Raw genomic sequence first — 21,579 nt, 5'->3', positions numbered from 1 at the left:
GAAGTAGAAAAAAAATCTTAAAATTTGTATGGAACCACAAAAGACCCTGTATAGCCAAAGCAATAATGAATAAAAAGAACAAAGCCAGTGGCATCACACTACCTGATTTCAAAATATACTACAAATCTATAATAACCAAAATAGCATGGTACTGGCATAAAAACAGACAAATAGGCCAATTGAACAGAATAGAGAGCACAGAAATAAATCCACATATTTACAACCAACTGATTTTTGACAAAGATACCAAGAATACATGTCAGGGAAAGGACAGCCTCTTCAATAAATGGTGCTGGGAAAACTGGATATTCACATCCAGAAGATTGAAATTAGAACTCTATCTCTCACCATGAACAAAATTTAACTCAAAATGGATTAAAGACCTAAATTTGAGACTAGAAGAAAACAAAGGGGAAATGCTACATGAAATTGGACTGGGCAATGCTTTTTTGAATGAGACTACAAAGGCACAGGCAATAAAAGCAAAAGAAGACAAATAGGACTACAACAAACTAAAAAGTTTCTGCACAGCAAAGGACACAATCAACAAAATGAAGAGACAGTCTACAGAATGGGAGAAAGTATTTGCAAACTGTGCATCTGACAAGGCTAATATTTCAGACTATGTAAAGAACTCAAAACAACTCAACAGCAAAAAAATCCAAATAACCCAATTAAAAAATGAACAAAGAATCTGAATAGACATTTCTCAAAAGAAGACATGCAAACGGCCAACAGGCACATGAAAAAATGTTCAACATCACTACTGATCAGAGAAATGGAAATAAAAACCACAATGAGATATCATCTCACTCCAGTTAGAATGGCTATTATCAACAAGATGAGAATAACAAATGCTGGTGAAGATGCAGAGAAAAGGGAACTCTCCTACACTGTTGGTGAGAATGTAAATTAATACAGCCATTATGGGAAGCAGTATGACAGTTCCTCAAGAAAGATCTGTTTTAGTATGACCCAGCAATCCCAATACTGGGTATATTTCCAAAGGAAATGAAATCAATATATGGAAGAGACACCTGCACTCCCATTTTTATTGTAGCACTATTCACAATAGCCAGAAGATGGAATTAGCCTAAGTGTCCATCAATGGATGAATGGATTTTTTTAAATGTGGTATATATCCCCAATTAAGCTATTAAAAAATTGAAATCCTGTCATTTGCAGCAATACAGATGGAACTGGAGACCATCATGTTAAGTGAAGTAAGTCAGGCACAGAAAGATAAATACCTCATGCTCTTGCTCATATGTGCAATCTAAAAAAAAAAAAAAAAAAAAAGAGGTTCTCATAGAAGTAGAGAGTAAAATAATAGCTACCAGAGGCCAGGAAGAGAAGGGAGGGGGAGGGGATAAGGTGGATTAACGGGTAGAAAGTCACAGGTAGATAGGAAGACTAAGTTCTGTTGTTCTAGGCTGACTAGAGCTAATAGAATATTGTATATTTCTAAATAACTAGAAAAAAGAATCTTGACCATCATCACCACAAAGAAAAGACAGATTTTTAGGCAGTGGATAAGCTATTTACCCTGTATTAGTCCATTTCTGTTGCTTATAACAAAATACCTGGAACTGGGTAACTTGTAAAGAAAATGAAATTTATTGCCTACAGTTGTGGAGACTGGAAGTCCAAAGTCCAGGGAACACATGTGATGAGGGCCTTCTTTGGTGGTGACTTCAGCAAGGCATTTTATCAAATTGAGAAAATGGTGGAGCAGAGAGACAGACTCTCACGTGCTCTCCTTTTAAAGCCCTCAGAACCATGCCCATGACCACCATTATTAATCCGTGCATTAGGACACAGTCCTCAGAATCTAATCCCCTCTTCAAGGCCCCACCTTTCCATTACCGTAATAGGATTTCCCGCCCTCTTAACTGTCACAGTGGGGATCAAGCTTGTAATATATAAAACTTGGGGAACACAATTCAATCCATATCATACCCTAAGTGAATCACTGTACAATATATACATGTATTGAAACAAAACACTGTACCTCACAAAAATGTACAATTAAAAAAAAATACTTTTGGACTGTGGTCCACAGGTGTCTGATACTGCTTAAATCAAAACCTGCAATAAGGGAGGGCTCCTTAGTATGTGTGCTGCTCTCTACCCACTGCCCTCTTTTTCCTGCTCCCCACCATGGCAGCCCAACCCCTTCTCCAGCCTCGAGTGCACTCCCTCCATCATCCCACATGTTCCCTTCTCCCCTGCCTGACACCATCTGTCCTGCCTTGGCCATGCCCTAGCTCTTGCTTATGAGTGTCATGTGTCCAGTGCTGAATGGAAGGGAAATCTGTGCTAGTGAGATCTTCCTTGCATTACTGAAGATTACTTTTGATGGAAAAAATGGGGACATTGTCTCCACATAGGTAATGACAGTTTTGAAAATTCTTCTTTATTGTTGAGAAAAGTTCTCGGCAAGAAAGACGTTTGTGATCAGTGCAGTGTTTAATCCATTAGAGCACATTTATGGTAGAGAACAATAATTAAGATCCCAAGCTATTTTACACTTTTCTTTACTTCAACCTTTTTTTTTTTTCATGATTTTGAATGACTTACACTCAGTTGCAGTCCCAAACGTCAGTTTGTGGGGCGCAGTGCTGTTGTAGGGGTGAAAAATGAAGTACTGATGTGTGTATCTGGATGAATTAGAAAACGGTCCTCCTCTCCTTCCCCTTGTCATGTGTCCCCCTCTCTCTTTTCTATTTGAATTGGCATGGGAACATGGTCTTTCTGCCAAATGAGTAAGCTGAAATGAGAAAATTCATTTTTTCAGCCAGAAGAGTGTCAGTGTTGATCTGGGGAAAAACGGTGCTGAGACGGGTCCTGGCAGACCCTATCACAAGAAAAGCACCCAGAGGGCTTGAATAAAATCCAGCATGAATGAATGGGTTGCCTGACAGTTTAAATAAATGTGCTTGCACTAACCTATCGAAAAATGGTTGTCTTTTCAAATGAAGCAAGAGCAGGGCTGGATGCATGATGATAGAATAATTCCAAGCCTGTCCCAATTATAAATTTTAGTTAAACACATGTCCATAGCTGCACACAGTAGTCATCAATCTGACTGTGCAGTTCTCTACATAGGCTATTGTTTATAAATTCCATAAGAAGGTAGGGAGAATGACCTGTAACTATTTTTTCACATGTATAGACAGCCAAAGTCCTTATATGTAGGTCCCAGCAGGAACTTTTCTACCTATATCAATTAATCTGAAGAAACTTCTAGCAATTTTTGAATGCTTCCTAACACTGGCAGGAGGCACACTGGCAGGAGGCACAGAGCCCAGGAGCAATTTTACTGAGCAAATTCCTACTGTAAGTACTGACAGAGGTTCCCCCAGGAACTCAGAGCCTTCTGCTATATTTGCTTATAAGAAAATTAAGAAAATGAATAAACTCTCAGCAAGCCATTTTGGACTGAGGGTCTGAGATGCCAAGGGGTTAATGCGACCTGAGTAATTTAATGGGAGTGGGTGATGGGGTCAACTGGGAAGGCCTCAGGGCACTCAGGGGAGGGGGGCTGAGACTTATCCCTACACTTCTCACTCAGTGACAACTTTCCAATGTGAAGAGGGCAGGACAGGCAAACCAAAAATTGGACTTGGGCCATTGCCTACCTGCCACTCCCTCCTGTGCCTTTAGGGCAGTGGTCCATTGGTGTATAAGAAAAAAAGTCAAGATTTCTGATTATGTTAATATTCTGTTTTTAAAAAAATAAGAAAAAATTAAATTTCCTAATAGTTAATGTACACTGCCATCCAACTTTGTCAGGTTCACATGGACTATGTTTACTGAGAAAAGAATGGTTCCCTCATTTTTCTGTTCACTTTCAGTATATTTCAAGGTTGTAAAGATGTCTGCTATTGGATGTCCTTGTTGAGGTTGATTTTAAAGTTGTAGTGAGATGGATAATGACCAAGAAAATCTTCTGTACCATTGGTTATCTTGGGGCAAACTATTTAAAAATGTTGACTGTAAAGATCAGTTATATATTATTTTTATAAAGTGGTTTCAAATTTACTGTGATGACAAGGAGTTGTCAGTACTTTGCTAGTCAACATAGTTGTTGGTTTTGTTTTTTTTTTTGACCGGTAAGGGGATCGCACCCCTTGGCTTGGTGTGGTCTGCACCACGCTCAGCCGGTAAGTGCACCAGCCATCCCTATATAGGATCCGAACCCATGGCCTCAGCACTAACAGCACTGCACTCACCCAAGTGAGCCATGGGGCTGGCCCTACTCAACATAGTTTAAAAAAAAACAAAACTCTCTTAAGTCAAATGTTTACCTAACACCATATACAAAGATTAACCAAAAATGGATCAAATACCTAAACATAAGAGTAAAAATTATAAAACTTTTGGAAGAAAGCATAGGTAAAAAACTACATGACATCAGATTTGGCATTGACTTCCTGGATTTGACACCAAAAACTGGTCATCAAGAGAGAAAATAGATAAATTGTACTTCATCAAAGTTAAAAATTTTTGTGCATCAAACGACACTATCAATAGAGTGAAAGGGCAATCCACAAAATGGGAGAAAATACTTGTAAACCATATATCTGATAAGGGATTGATATTTAGAACATATAAAGAATTCCTACAACTCAACAACAAAAACCAAACAACCCAATTCAAAAATGGGCAAAGGACTTGATAGACATTTCTCCAAAGAAGATACACAAATTGTCAAAAAGCACCTGAAAAGATGTTCAACATCAGTAATCACTAGGAAAATACAAATTGAAACCACAGTAAGATACTGCTTCATTCCCAATAGGATGGCTATTATCAAAAAAACAGAAGATAACAAGTGTTGGTGAAAATGTGGAGAAATTGGAACTTCTGTGCATTTCTGGTGGAAATGTAAAATGGTGCAGTTGCTATGGAAAACAGTATGTTGGCCCTCAAAAAAATAAACACAGAATTACCATATGATCCAGCAATTCCACTTCTGGGTATGTATCCAAAAGAAGTGAAGGTAGGGACTCAAGTAGATATATTTATACACCCATGTTTACAGCAGCATTATTCACAATGGTAAAATGGCAGAAACAACCTAGATATCCATCGGCCAGCAGATGAATGGACAAATGTGGTGCACATACAATGGGATACTACTCAGCCCAAAAAGGAAGAAAATTCCTTTTTTTTTTTTTTGTCTTTTTCGTGACCGGCACTCAGCCAGTGAGTGCACCGGCCAGTCCTATATAGGATCCGAACCCGCGGCGGGAGTGTTGCTGCGCTCCCAGCGCCGCACTCTCCCGAGTGTGCCACAGGCTCGGCCCAAAAAGGAAGAAAATTCTCATATATGCTACAACATGGATAAACCCCGAAGGCCTTATGCTAAGTAAAATAAGCCAGTCACAAAAGAACAAATAGTGTATGAATCCATTCATACCAGGTATATAGAGTAGTCAAATTCATAGAGACAGAAAGTGAAATAATGGCTACCAGGGGTTGTGGGAAGGGAAAAATGTGGTGTTATTAATTAATGAATACAGATTTTCAGATTGGCAAGACAAAAACATTCTGGAGATGGACAGTGGTGATGGCTGCACAACAATATGAATGTAGTTAATGCCACTGAACTGTGCACTAAAAAATAAAATAAGATGGTTACTTTTATTTAATTTATATTTCACCACAATACAAAATAAGTAGATAATCAAATAAAAATAAACACTTTTACTCTCTCATTTCATGATCAGGGTGACATGCTCATGATGAGTGAGAAAGTAAATATTGTCTGAGCAAAATTTGTGCTATGAAGAAAGCATTATGGGATTGGCTGCTTAGCTCACTTGGAGGGCATAACACCTATCTGGTAACACCAAGGTCACAGGTTCGGATCTCCAAACTGACCAGCTGCCAAAAAACAAAAAAACAAACAAAAAGAAAGTATTATGAAATTGCATATCTGGGTGTATTTCCATGATTACATAGTTCCATTGTCAAAAATGTGCCATCTATAAAAACTGATATTTGCACATTTAAAAAAAATTGGAAAGAGACTTTCTAGCTTCTTAAAATCTTCTATTTTAAGAGTTTCAGTGGGTCTTGAATTCACAACACAGAAATGCAACCAACACTTTTTAATAAGTTTGCAAGAACCAAGTGATTAACATCAGGGAATATTTAAGCTTACCAGCTGAAGTTGAACAAAAAGTTTTGTATAACCGATGGATACAATTAAAAAATAGGTATCAGGTTTTATAACATTTAGCTAATGATGCAATTCTTCTATTTGGGTCTATTTACTTTAGTAAGAAGTCTTTTTCTATGTTGTTCATTAAAAACCAAGAGTCGTGTGTACATACATGAGTATACATAGCTGTGTGAATGTGTGTACCTTAGTCCTGTCTGCTGAATGAGCTTACAAGCAATGACACCCCAATAGCAACAAGCACACCCAGTGCTTAGATCTTGGTTTCTACATACCATTCTCCAATAAAAGGAACCAGGACTCCTAGGAGAAATGCCTGATTTGAGTATTTGAGCAGGGAAAATACAAGATGAGTCTGGAGCATCAGAAAGTAAGAAATTGGCCCCCTAGAAGCCACAGAAGGATGGTGGCATGTCAAAGGGACATACGAGCCAATTTAAAAGAATTCACAATAGCCAAATCCAGAAAATTTTGAGCAAGATGATGATAATAATAAAAATGTAATATTGGATTATAACCCAAATTATAAAATAAATGTTCATGAGTCAATGCTGATATAAAAAGATGATAGGACCAAGAAATAAATGGGAAAAGAAGAAATCTTCCTTACAGAATACCAAATAATGTATGTAGAAACTACCTTTCCAGGAGGTAGAGCTTAATTCCCAACCACCTTCCCCCATACCTTAAGGGTGAGCTGGACATAGTGACTGGCTTCCAAAGAATAGGGTAGGAAAAGGGAACACAGTAGCTCTACAGTGGAGACACCCTGAAAACAAACACTACCTTAACCAGGTGGTTGTTAACATCCCCCATGATGTCTTGTGGCTGTCATGATATGCTATACTCCCTGATATGATGTAATGAGAAGGTCATTTCATCTCTGAAGTGTTCTTTAAAAAAACATAAGCCCAATCTAATCACAAGAAATACAAACACAGACTGAAGAACATTTTACAGGATACTTGGCTAATACTTCTCAAGACTGTTAAGGTCATGAGAAACAAGGAAAAACTGAGGAGCTGTTTACTGACCAGACTCAACTGGGGGATATGTCAACTAAAAGTAGTGTGGGACCCTGGGCAGGATCCTAGTATAGAAAGAGGACATTAGTGAAAAAAATGGTGAAACTCAAATAAATCTGGAATTTAGTTAACAATAATGCACCAATGTCAGTTTCTTAGTTTGGACAAATGTACCTTTGTAATGTAAGGTGTTAACAACGGGGAAACTTGGTGAGTGGTATACACAACTCTGTACTAACTTTGTAGCTTTTTGTAAATCTAAAATTATTCCAAAATAAAAAGTTTATTTTTTAAAAAGTATAAAAATATATTGAATTGAGGACCAAACTACATCAAACAGTATTAAACCATGATTTTCATAAATACTGAAGCTTTGACTGTCACAACAACCCTAAAAATTAAATGCATACATGAGTATACATAGCTGTGTCTGTGTGTGTGTACTTTGGTCCTGTCCAAGTGATTGCAGTAAGAGAAAAAATAGTTTTTCTTTAATTAATAAATAAATGAATTATTTAAAAAATATTATTTATCTCATTTTTTCTTACCTGTTTAAAAATCTGTTTTATTGTATGCTCTGTAATGTACCTAATATATTACATTGTCATGTATTTTATAATTTATTGATAAATGAACATACTACATTTGGAGTACAAGCTCAAACATTTTCACAGGAATATGAAGACCAAAATAGTTAGTCTGTCAGTGGTACAATTATATAACCAACATGCCATAACAGAAATCAAGTCAGACTGTCTGGCTACAGGTTCCAGCTCCATTGACTTCTGGCTGAGTCATCTCATTTCTCTGAGCCTCATTTTTTAAATTCTTGAAACAGGGATAATGATTCTGCCTACTGCTCAGGCTTATTATGTTATTCAAATGAGACCATGAATATGAAAGGCTTACAAACAGTAAAGTGCCCCATGGAGGTGAGCAGGAATTCAGACTGATGAAGGTGGGATGTCTGGTACCGATGCCGAAAGCAAAATCCAAGGTCAGAAAAGGCACAAAGTGAACTGACTGCAAACTGAAGTCATCTAGGGGGATCTAAAATATGACTTCTTAGTCCCACTCTGAGCTCTAGAGGTGGCTGGAGTGGACCCTGCACCCCTTCAGGTCATTCGGGCCTTATGAACAGCTGAGGGTGTGGGGTAAGTGAAGTCTGGAAGCTGGGCCTCAGATTTTATCTTTACATTTAAAAACTTGCTCTGATCAGTTCATTCAGGGGTGTGAAAACCTGGGAAATGTCCACCAAACTTGGTTGAAACTGATGACATCTCTCCATTATGATGATAGCCAATGTGTTTGCCATGGAGAGGGTAATACTTTGCTGGGGAACCCTTTCTTTTACAAATTTGCTTAGAGAATGAAAGACGAGGATGCAAAGAGTTGAGATCTTCATTGACCTGGATATTTTGCTCTGCTGCAGGAACAACTTGTCGCACAAATCAGAATTCCTTGGTGTGCTAGACAGAGGTTTCCTTTTCCAGGTTCCCTGGGGACCTCCTCTTTCTGTTGCCATGACAACACTCCTTCTTCTCCATGTCATCCAGTTTTCACTGTGGGTGACAATCCAGGGACAAAACGTTAACAGAGATGGTGCCTGCTCCTTCTGATATCTTTAGAGGCTTGTAAATCTCATCAGCAGCATCTCTAAGCCCCACAGCAGGACCCTTTCATTCTGAGAGGACTTAGGACCATCTGGACCTGTCTGGATGAATTTCAATAGCTTCAGTCTCAGAAGCTATTGCTGTTGTAGTGGTTGACATTAAAAATAAAAATAAAAAGAGGCTCAGAGGTTGGTATTTCCCTGACTTGGGCGTCATATCCTCTCTTGACCTTCCCCTCCAGATGTGTCCCATCTTAAATCTGAGGACCTTTCTAGAGGCTGTTTGTGTTTCGTCCACAGTGAGTAAGACAGCTGATCTGTGTGTGTGCACTCGGGCCCTCTGTTTCCCTCCTCACCGATCATCAGAGACTTGAGCCTGAAACTGAATGCTGCAACTTCCTGCCCAGTGACTTCCTCTGTAAACAAAAACAGCTCATCAAGATCCAAACAAAACAATACAAACATCTCTTTATGTAGCACAGTTAAGCCATTCATTCTTCTTGGAAGAAGACTTTACATATCCCGATAAGAAGCTGGGTCCCCAATCGATGGTTATTAAGATTATTATCACATAAGGTTTTGAACAAAGTTTGTCTCCATTAAAAAAAAAAAAGTTGGTGCCACACAAAACATAACCATCTCTTTCATCTAAATGTTTTGAAAAGAAAAGCTACAAAAGTTATGGATTCCACTGTCAGAAGAAGACTCCTTTGATAGAGGAATGTTTTTAATTATTTAAATACTTTCACAGCAAGAGCTCATGGTGGTTTGGTTTCTAAAAGTATTACTGGAGTCTCACTGCAGGTAACCATGTAACTTTGTCAAAGCCATTGATTAAATAACCTGGCATGAGGCAAAGTATCAGCGTGAGAGTGTGCTTCCCACATATAAGCGTGCAGCGCTGAATATTAGCAGCCATTTATTTGCTATGCTTTCTTCACGTTCCCCTCTGAGTAAATCCAAGTATTACTATATCCTACCCCACCACAGACTTCCAGGGTTGAGTTAGGAGGAAGATAATCCAGCCACAGACCTCTGCTGGCTTTTTATGTTTTAAAAGACAGTTAAAGAATAACATCAAAGACAAAGGAATATTTTCCAATCCGTAGGCAATTAGGAGTTAGCCTTGAGACTCCATGAAACTAGAATTCACTATTTCTTTTATCCCTCGGGAAAACATTTTCACATATAGAGACGTAATTGCTATTCCAGGAATCTTTTTTTGACTGCTCTCATTAAAAATAAGCAATTGAAAAAGGCTTTAAATAAGGTCAAAGTGGAACTGGCCAAACCCCCTAAGCTATTCCTTTTAACTCAGACCTCCAGATAAGAATACACAGAATTCTTCCCTGCCTCCTTTTCTCCTTTCCTTACCTCCTGTTTTCTTTCTTCCCTTCTTGCCAAAAATACTTAGCACCTACTAAGTGCTAGTGTTATGCGAGATACTTGGGATACAAAGATAAGTAAGAAGTGGTCCCTCTCTTCAGATCACAGTCTATGGAGAAAGCCAAACAATCAGGTCATTCATTCATTCATTCATTCATTCACCCTAAAATTACCTATTGAGTGCCTACTATGTATGCCCTGCATTGCAATTACAATAAAATGGGCAGTTACCAAGGGAGGTGAGGGAATGCTAATGCCACCTGGGTCAAAAATAAAGTGATGGTCGAGGTTCATATTCTCAGTTTCTCTAACTGCCTGTGTATTTTGAAATATATAATAATAATAAATAAAAACAAGTGATTTTAAATGATACACTGTCTAGGTCGTTGACATAAAAAATTATGACTGAGATTAAATGTAATGAAATACCCATACAGCAGTTGGAGGTATCAGCTGAACTGAAACTTAGTGAAATGTTTTATGTCAAAGATAAGAACAGATCATCTCTGCAGAGGATGTTTAGAAATCTTTCCATTTCTAAAAAATTGAATGTGAAGATGTTTATTTTATTCTATTTTTGGTGGAAAAAGTGTAGTGTACAGAAAATCTTTTCATCATTATGTAACTTTCTCGCCTGAAAGATGTGCCTCACCTCTTAGAATTCTTGTATCTGAATACTTAGAATTTTAAAAATATAATTTTTTAACTCAAATGAAGAATGTCAGTAGTTTTTGAACTATTTGTCAAAAATACAAAAAGCCATATCCTCAGATCGGCAAAGATGAAAAATTTCTAGCCAAATTTTAGCAAAAACAATTGCACAATTGGTGTCTGGCATTAAAAACAAAAGGATACTATTTGTAACTGCACCCAATAATACACAGCTTTCATTTTTGCATTTATATATTTTCATGAGTCATCATTTTCAGCTATGATAGTCATTAAAATCAAGTATAGAAATAAACTGAACTTAGAATCAGACCATTAAAGTGGCCATATCATAAGCTGTTAAACCGAGATCTTAAAATATAATGAAGTATTTAATGTGGCAATAAAGTGAGAGCAAAGTTGTTTAGTATGAACAAATGTTAAACTTTTCAAATGTTAATAATTATCATTAATTATTAATTATAAAAATATTTTAAAAGTGGATAGAGAAATTTTATAGCTATAAATGCTCATAGTAGTAAAGTATAAAGGCTAAACTTTTGTGAACTAAACATGCTGCTTAAGTTAAAAAGAGTAGCAGAAAAAAAAAGAAAATAGAAGGAAGAAAATAATAAAGATAGCAGAAATTATTGGAGAAAAAACTCTAGTAAAGAGGATCCACAAAGCCATAAATTGGTTACTTGAAGAGACTAATAAAATTGCCAATTCTTTAGCAAGACTGAGCAAGAAAACAAGATAAGGCATTCATAAATAATATTAGGCATAGAAAAGGAGACATAATTATAGTTACAGATGAAATTTAAAATACAATGTAGAAATACTATTGTGCCAATAAATTTCAAAATCACAAATGAACTATACAAATTGCTAGAAATACGTAAATTACCCAAACTGGCTCAAGAAGAAACAGAAAATCATAATGGTTCTGTATACATTAAAGAAATCAAATCATTAAGAGAAATCATTAAAGAAATTGAATTCAAAACATAAAGTAATTCAGAATCTTTTTTGAATATTAGACCTATTATTTTACTGTTAAATTTTATCCAACATTCAAAGATTAAATAATTCCAAGCGTTATAATATTTTCGGATTACAGAAAAAGAGAGACTAATCCCAAATACATATTATAACATCAGTTTAACCTGAATACCAAAACTGGTTCTAGCCAACACATTAGATTTTTTAAAAAATTAATAAGGTTGGAAAGAGGAAAACAAAGCTGCTATTCAGAGATGATATAATTCTTCACATGGAAGACCCCCTCGAAATTTACACATTATTACAATTAAAATAAGATTAGCAAAGTTCCCAAATACTAAATCAATATAAATCAATAAGCCAATTGCCTTTCTCTTCACCAGCTACTATCAGTTAGAATATTCAAATTTTTAAAAAGTACCATTAACAATAGCAAAAAATATATAAAATACCTAGGAGTAAGTCCAACAAAAGATATACAAGACTTATATGTAAAAAATCATAAAAGTTTTTAAAGAAGGCATTAAAGAAAACTTTTTAGTAATAGAGAGAGAAGATGTTTATGTATAAAGACTCAATATTAAAGGCGTTAAGTCCCCTCCACAATGATTTATGGATGCAATGCAAATCCAATCAAAATCTCACAGGTTTTATTGTGGAGTTTAACAAGATGATTCTAAAATTTATAAGGAAGCCCAAACAGCTAAGAATATAGTCAAGAAACTCATCCAAAATAAAAGAGAAGGGATTTGCCCTATCAAATATCAAGACTTCTTATAAAGCTGTAGTAATTAGAGCGATGCAGTGCTGGTGTAGGGACAGACAAACAGAATCAAGGGACCAGCTGCAGACCCTCATACATGGAAAACTGATAAGACCATTCAATCTATGGTACTGAATTACCTATATGGAAAAAAAGTGAAAATGGACCTCTACCTTACCCTATTCAAGGAAGATTAAGGAATTTATCAATTTGAGATAGATTAAGGAATTTACATGTGAAAGGTAAAACTTTTAGTAGAAAATACAGTACCTTAAAGAAGGGACAGATTTCTCAAATAGGATGTAAAAAAGCATTAACCATAGAAGACAATTTGAAAAATTCAACTGTAGTGTAAGTTAATGATGTTCTAAAGAGAGTAAAAAGGCTCAACACTGGCAGAGGATTTTAGAACACATACAATGAATTGTTTCTACTATCTATTGTCATGTAACAAACTACTCCAAAACTTGCTGGCTAGAAACATCAATTATGCTACTTTCCATGATTCTGTGGATCAGGAGTTCGGACTGGGCTCAGGAGGGAGGTTCTTCCATTTCCCAAGGCATAAGCTGGGGTCACATGTGCATCCAGCTAGAAGCTTGGCTGGGGCTAGAACTTCCAAGACATCTTCACTCATACATACAGAGTATCAGCCGAGTGGGTGGAATGGCTGGGCACTGCCTGGGCCTCTTTCTCCCTACACAATCTCTCATCCTGTTCTCTCTCTCTCTCTCTTTCTCTGTGTGTGTGTGTGTGTGTGTGTGCGTGTGTGCGTGTGCGTGTGCGTGTGTGTGTGTGCGTGTGTGTGTGTGCGTGTGCGTGTGTGTGTGTGTGTGTGTGTGTGCGTGCGCGCGTGTGTGTGTCTCTCTCTCTCCATGGCTGCTCTCTCCAGCAGGATAACTGGAACTTTTCACATGGCAGCTGGCTTCCAAGAGGGTGAAACGGAAACCACAAGGCCTCTAGGGCCTAAGCTCAGAGGTCACAGACCATCACTCTGCCATATTCTGTTGATCAAAGCAAAGCATGGGGCCAGCTCAGATCCAAAAAGAGGAGAGATAGACCCCCACCTCTTGATGGAAGGGGGCGTGTGCCTCCAGGGACCCAAGAAATTGTTGGCAGCCTTCTTTGCGGATATTCTATGCACCTACAGAGTTTTAATATTAGGATATGTAAAGGACTCCTATGAATCATCAAGAAAAAGAGAAAAACATAAAAATGTGTAAAAACACAGACATTCATAGAAGAGAAAACACAAATGACCCATAAACATATGAAAAGATGATCACTTATTATTAATCAGGGAAAAATATGAAACCTACCAAAGAGCAAGAATTTAATAGTCAGATAACACCAAGTATTGGTGGGAACTACTATATAGAACAAGTAGGAGTGTAAAATTGTATATTACTTTAGAAAACAATTTTCTGTTTTATTTCATTTATTTAATACTTTAATAAAAAGGTAAAGATAAGAATACATATACAAGCAACGCCACTCTTGGAGAAATTCTTGTGCATGTATCCTGAAGAACATAGAAGCGCCAGCCAGGCCAACGGGGGACATGGGGCAGAGGCGAGATCACAAAGGCTGGCCATGGGCCACTCTACGACTCTAGGAACTGTGCAAGAGTCCCCCCCAACCCTCAAAAAGCACATGGTTGCTATTTAGAAGATTTTAGAAGGTATTAGAGGAAGGTCATTATGTTCAAAAGGGGATATTGTAGTTGAATCCTAGTTTTGTTCTTTACAATGTTCTGCAATTAATTATATGTTTCTGAGATTTAGTTTTTGCTGAAATAAAGGACTGTGGTTCATGCCTTCCTCACCTGCATATTTGCTCTGATTTCACATTAAATGACCAACACTCGCTGTCTGCAAAGCCAGGCCATCCTCCAAATGAGCCAGGCATGACAGGAGACGGACAGGGGAGAGATGGTAACGATTTTTAGAAAGTTATAACAGAAGGAGAGAGAGATCTGGCTCCCTAAATATTAAACCACAAAAAAAGGTAACCTAAATTACATCAAGAAATCTATGCTAAAATAAAACAGGATGTGGCCGAACTGGTTCATTTTTCTGCTCCAGTTTAGAGCTCCCACGTTTATTCATCCTAAGAGAAGAACGAAGCTAGCTGTAGTCAAACTTGGCAATTTAAACATCATATCCACAGTATCTGTTTTTATTTAGTAACATTATATATTTTTACCCAGTACTGTTCTATTTCACATGTGATATTTTAGTACATAGGCAATGTTTTGGATCACATCTATGGCACAGACGGCAAGGACACTTTAACTTATCAGAGATCCCAATTGTCACTTCCCCCAAATAGCAGTGGAATTTTTCAATATCCTCAGAACAAATCCCTCCTCTGGAGCAGTAAACATAATATGACAGTGTGTCAACCATGGATTTGTCTCAAGATTATTTACTTACAATTCAACAACACTGCTGGCCCATGGAGAGCCCCGTCAGCAAAAGCTGCATTGTTTGAAGTAGCTTGGGGAAATAGCCAGAGTATCAGAATCCAAAGAATGTCGTTTTCCTAAATACCTCAGGATTACGAGATGCTATAGAACTAATAAATTTGCTCCTTAAAATAGCCCAGAAGGAATCCTTAACTATTCCTACACGTTTGAAAGTTTAGGTTATGGATGGAGAGAGAGAATGCAGTTTTGTCTCTTGGGCTCACATAACGAGTATCATGGGTAACTTTTTTCCCCCATTCTTCTCTTTATGATTGTTTTTAAGGATAAATTCCAGAGGTAGACAACCTTTTGGAAGACAAGGAAATAATGATGAAATGAAGAGAAATTATCTACAAGAGCACCGCTCAAGGTCACCTTTTAAACAGCACGTGTTAACCTGAGGCTGATCACTGTTTCCCAGGATGGCGGGGTGGGCAATTTCACCCACCTGTGGGGTAAACTGGATTGTGCAACTGTAGGTGCAACTGTCTGTAGGTGCGACTGTCTGGTAATAGTGTAACAAAACGGAATTAAATGTTCTGTAACTGGTTTATTGTTTGCATAGGAGCAGTAACCAAATACAACCTCTATTTATATCATATTTTTGAAGTTTTAAAGCACTTTCTCATCTGCAATCTCATTTTTTTTCACAACAACCCCGAGAAAGAAGTTACAACTATCACCATTTTACAAATAAGGAAATTTAGACCCGGAAGACTTGAACAACTTGCCTAAATTCACATAGAAAATGGATGGAAGAGCGTGGATGGAAACTCAGGTCTCTTAGTTCAGTGGTCATAACCTCTGGTCTATCCACACTGCATTTAGTTGTGCGAATTCAAATTTGTCTAAATAAGAGATGCATGCACATTACGCATGGGCAGAGCTTCATCCATAGTAATGTCCTCTTTCCCCGGGAGCAGGGCCACCCAGAATAGCGAACTCACTCCTCAGCCTCCTTGCAGCTTCATGTGGCCAGTGGAATGTGAGCAGGAATGGGGGCAACTTCTGGCTTGTAGAAGGCTTGTGTGCTCCCCTCTCTTGGCCTGGGTTCCCCTAGCAGTAGAATCTGAAGCTAAAGCCTAACTGCAGGTTTATTCGGGAAGGGATCCCAGGGAGCAGAATGAGGGGCAGGGAGCGGGACAGGGAAGGAGGGAGAGCCAATGCAAGCGAGTGGTACTGAGCTGTCCACTATGATACGTGCTCAATCTGCAGGCCTTCTGATGGGGTGACACAAGGGTCGGGGGCAGATATCCATGGATACTAGCCTGCCATTGATCAAGGTGTTAATTCTTCCTACACTGCTGGGTTGCACTTTCTGGGATGTCTGAGAAGCCCCAGAACAGAAATTGAGAGACTTGGGGCATGGGCCAGGGCGAGGCACTGCCGAGTTGCAGTGGTGCTTACTGGCAAAGCCAGCACAGATCTGGTCATCACAGTGCTTAGTGGGGCTGAGAGGATCTAAAGCGATGTCCAAGTGGTCCTCCCTTCCTGCTGGCTGAGATGCCTGTGGCAGTAAGCCATCTCGGACCACATAGACAAGGGAAAACCACCTAGGAAGGGCTGGGGCAATAATACTGAAGGATCTTGGCACCCTGGAGATACCTGAGAAGTCATGTTAGCTTGGACTGTACAAGGGAGAGAAATAAATCCATTTTATTTAAGGAACTGTTATTTTGGAGACTAACAAGTCTGATCATCACAAGTTGTAAACATCAAACTGGAGAGATTTGTTTAGACAGTGAATAAAAATTTTAGGTGTCAGTTGACAGAAAAGCCATGGTCTACATGACAACCACGTTGAAAATCTCACTGCCATATGGCTCAGTCCATGATACCAAAGAATAGTTCCAGCAATAGGCACTGAATTACTGAATTAACTGGACGGTGTTGCCATCCAAACACAGCCCCTCCACATACTTATAAAATATACACATTCTTGCCTTAGCAAATGGTATTTTAAGCTAAAGCAATGTAAAGATAATCACTTTTTTACAAATATGATTATTTTATATCACTGTATAATACCAGATTAAGGAGAATTGAGACAGCTTCTAGAGCAGGAAGTATACCCCCACTGAGTAATTAAACTTTGTAGCTAATAAGTGACTAAACTTGACAGAGCCTTGAACAGGATGTGTTAAGGCTCTGTGCCCACTGCTTTCCTTCAAACCCCACGAACTGACCTAAAGGGAAGACTGTACTGTGCTGTGAAGGAGGAGACAGGTACAGAGAGGTGGGAACTTGACCAAATGGCACACCTTGAAAGTGACAGAGCTGGGATTTGAACCCAGGTATGTTTGGCTCAGAAGCCTATGCTTTACCCAGTATGCTAAATCTGACTGAATGAAGCTTTGATCTTCAATATTCTCTGGGACTCTAAAACAGCTAAAAGAGTAGTTCACCTGCTGTGTGCTTGAAAGGGAGGACCTTGAAGGAAGAGCATTAAAAGCAGTAGCGGAGTGATGCTCACATGTGAATAGAAAATGGGCGACAGTGTCAGACCTTGGGTACTTCTTTGATAAGACTGGAGTAATCAAACCTACATCACCAGCTTTTTGAGATGTTAAACGAGACTATGCGTATACAGAAGTGCTTTGTAAGCGATAAAGCATGACATTTACGAGTACTTACTGTGGGCCAGGCACAGTATTAAACACTTCACATGAATTATCTCATTTAATCACCTCTGCAACCCTCATCCATCTGTGTTATAGGAATCGGAAGCTCAGCTTTTCTGTGGTCAATAACTAGTAGTGAATGCCTCTGGCATTTGAAGGCAGGCACAGGGCTTTGGGGCCCACTCTCAAGCCCCCACCACACTGCTGCCCTGTGCACATGCCATATGGTCACCACCTACATATTTTCATACCGCATATGTAATGTAGACAACTCATCCTATAGCTGCAATATCTCCGCCTTCTTCTCATTGGGGCCTCCATAGACTTCAGCAGAGGTGGAATAACCAGAGTCAGAGGAGAGACATATCCGCCTGTGTGCAGAGATGTATATTTCGCTAAGGCCAAAAATACAATTTCTGAACATGTTCTTAATTCTATCCTGTTTATCTAAACATTAATCCTAGTCTGGTAAATTTCTAGAGTGCCCTTATGATAAATTTAAATTTGTTTATTTTTGTGTATTCTAAATTAATCTTTATTAATGAGTCAGGAATTTTAAGGTACCTCTTAGAACTTAGTAAATGCTCATGATTTTGGTAAGTTCACAAAGACAGGTCTGTGGTGAGGTACTTATCCCCCCTATTTCAACCCAACACGGGATGAGTTTGATGTGCGAGTTTATATTTGAGAGCTAACTTGCTTCCTCTTCCCCCACCTTGCCTCATTCCTGTCGGTTATCCTTAAATATGGTTTCTCCTGTATGAAATCTTTTCTCAGAGGATGTGGGAAGCTTTCAAATTAGTATGGACTCATGCTAATGCTGTGGGGTCTGAAATCACCCTGGCAGGCAAACACTTTGCATGAGGTATAATTGAAAACCATACTAAACTGAAAGACCCAGTTTCCATTCTAAGCTTTGTCCCGTGCACAACATTCAGTGCAAAAGAAGCCCTGAGCAGCATCACATGAATAAAACAAAATGACATTTCAGATAAGAATGATCCAGAAATCAAAGGAATTTGGAAAGGACTTTAGAGATGCAAAGTAGTAAATGTGGAACATGAAGGAGACTAGGAGGGCCAGCGGTTCTGGGTGGTGAACCCCCTGAGCTTCAAATGATGTTTCACCGATATCTAAATAGAAAACCTCCACGGGCACAGTCAGCTGCCAACTCAGAGGAGGAGAAGGACGTCATCTCCTCCTGCCCTTCTCTACTTAGAGGCTTAGCAGGAGGTGGCTGTGATATGACCACTTGTTGATTGGAGGCTAAAACGACCTATTGGTTTCCTTTGATGGTTTGTTTGCTGACACAGCTGTTAACCTTAGGAACGCAGTTGAACTCTAATTTAGTTTGGAAGCTTATTTTTAAAAGTATATTTCAGTCAGAGCACTGATTTTTATCTAAAATCCACTGCTCAGCTGCTTTCAAGTGCAAGTCTCTTTCATAAAAGGCATAAATTTCGGCTACCATCTCTTGTCACTCGAATCAGGCTTCTCCAGCTCCCTACGAGCTGGGAGCAGACTTCTGAAAACATGGAATATGTGGGAAAGAGTCCTAGTCCCTGGCTACTCTGTGCCCTCACTGGGCCATGCACAGGACCTCAGGGTGGCCTCCCAGACTGTTCCTAGATCAGCTTTGCTGCCAATCCAGGGGCCTTCTGGGCCTAAAGAAACCCCAATGGAAAAGACACAGGGACATGGCAGGCAGAATGGGCTCTTCTTCCAAGCTGGTTCAGGGGAGAAAATCAAACAGATTAACTGCTGCACCTGCAGTAGTTCACTTTCCCCTGTGGCCTAGGCTGTAGTGTGGTCTGCTCTTCAATAAAGATCGTCATGCCTTCCTAAAGGAACTAGGCACCAATGGGCTCTAGACTAGAATTCCATTCCCTCTGTCTCTGTCCTTTTCTCTGAGAAGTGTCGTTACCTCTCAAGCCCCAGCAGAAGAGGCTGCTGCAAGGGCTGGGTGAGCAACACGCAGCCCACAGGTCAGGTTCTGGCTCATCTATTTCCTGGGGCCTGCAGTTATTTTGCTTGGTTTTTTTTTTTTTTTTAAATTTTAATTTCAATATCTCTAAAAAGGGCACAAACTCTCCAGGTCACAGCTAATCCCTAAATACATCCTTACCACACAGCCCACTTGGCTCGTTCTGTTTTACCTAACACCCCTGTGGGCTTCTGACCTTTTATCCTCTGGTGAGTGGAAAATTCTCAGTTAACAGCCCCAGTCAGAGTCAGCTTTGGATGCTGAAGTCCCAGGGCCCTTGGAGAATGAAAGAAGGTGGATCAAAGAGTAATCAAGAGCTCAGTCTATGAGATATTTTAAAAATCTGGCTAAGCCACTCCTGGGCCTCTTGATTCTTTCTGGTGGCTGCCGGCACCTGGTGGGCCCTCTGCAGACTACTTACAGGGTGGTACAACTGCTCCATCACAAATCCCGTGAGGTTCTGCCTTGAGTTTACATCAACATAGACTGTGTCTTTTCTTAGCTTGTCCCATCAAAGCAAGGCTTAACTTGGGCTGATCTGGGCTCCAGGAAGTGAGGGGGAGAGGGCAGTCCTTTCACTGGGTGCATTTCATTTTACTCCACCTGTCAGGTTCAAAAAGCTCTGGAGATTCATCCGTCTTCCTTCCTTTCCTCCTCTCACTTTTCCTTCCTCTCCCTTCTTCTCCCAAACCCAAATGATGTATAAATGAAGGGGATCTTGGTTGGGTAAGGGCGAGAAACACTGTAGATCTTTACTTTATTCATCTCAGTCCTACATCCATGTTTGCCAAAACATGTAAGGTTCTCATAGCTCCTGACCATGTCCTCAGAGTACTCTTAAAGTCACAAAATAAGCATAGCACATTTTGGGGGAGGGAATCAAATTTGGTCAATTGTCAGTCATTCATTTAAAACCATAATAGAACCAGCAAATGTGCTATGAAACAGAAAGCAAAATTCACTTTTTTAACAGATAAAACATAGGATTTTAGAGACATTTCATGCTTGTTGCTGCCTCTTCCAAATGTTTCTCTGGATCCCAGGTGACTCCTTTTTAATTCTCCTTTGCTATTAGGAATATTTGAGTGAAAGTTTGCGAAACAATATGAAATTCTGGCAAATCTTTTATAAAACACGGTCTGTTTTTGTATCTGAGAGGAATATTTTTTTATTTATGGGTTTCATGGAATGAGAAATCATGTAGCCTTGGCTGGACACTTAAATCTGTTCCTGGGCTTGCCAAAAAGGCTTGGGTTGAGTCACTGGACTTGACTGCATACTCCCATTCAGAGACCACCGGGATCGTAAAACTTTCGCTGAGTACATTTCTCGTAAATGGCTCCACATATTTAAAACTAAATAGTTTAGCCCTGTTATTGTTGGTTTGGGGCACCCCCTCTACTGCCCCAGTACAGTTGTACTGCTTTTGAGGAGGCCGTGTCAAGCATTTGCATTTTCTCTGTTCTGCATTTGTTGGAAAGTAAATAAGCAGCTATAGAGAAGCTTGATTATGCATGTTTTCTGCCTTGGGTGGCACCTGGAATTTGCTGAATTTGCTGAGTGCAACTTAAATTTTAAAAGTCTCCTGAGCCTCACCTTTTCATGCCATGCAAGTCAAATGGAAAACTGCATAATCAACAGAAGCAAGCTGTGTGGGTCTTTTCTTTTGGTCTCAACTGACTCCAGACCCTGTCGTGGAATTCCAATATTTCTTTTTTTTTTTTTTTTACCTCCTTCCAGCTGTTAAGTCTCCATGACCAGACTTATACAACCATCTCCTCTCCCCCTCTCAGACAATCAGCAACTGATTTTGCATATTACCCAGGCCACTGTGGTACAAAAAATGTTGGGTGCCCCAATCCCCCCAAACAAACAAAAAGC

Source organism: Cynocephalus volans, chromosome 13, assembly GCF_027409185.1.
Source record: "Cynocephalus volans isolate mCynVol1 chromosome 13, mCynVol1.pri, whole genome shotgun sequence".
NCBI classification, from domain to species: Eukaryota; Metazoa; Chordata; class Mammalia; order Dermoptera; family Cynocephalidae; genus Cynocephalus; species Cynocephalus volans.
The sequence above is the reverse complement of the archived record's forward strand: the minus strand, read 5'-3'. Positions refer to the sequence as shown.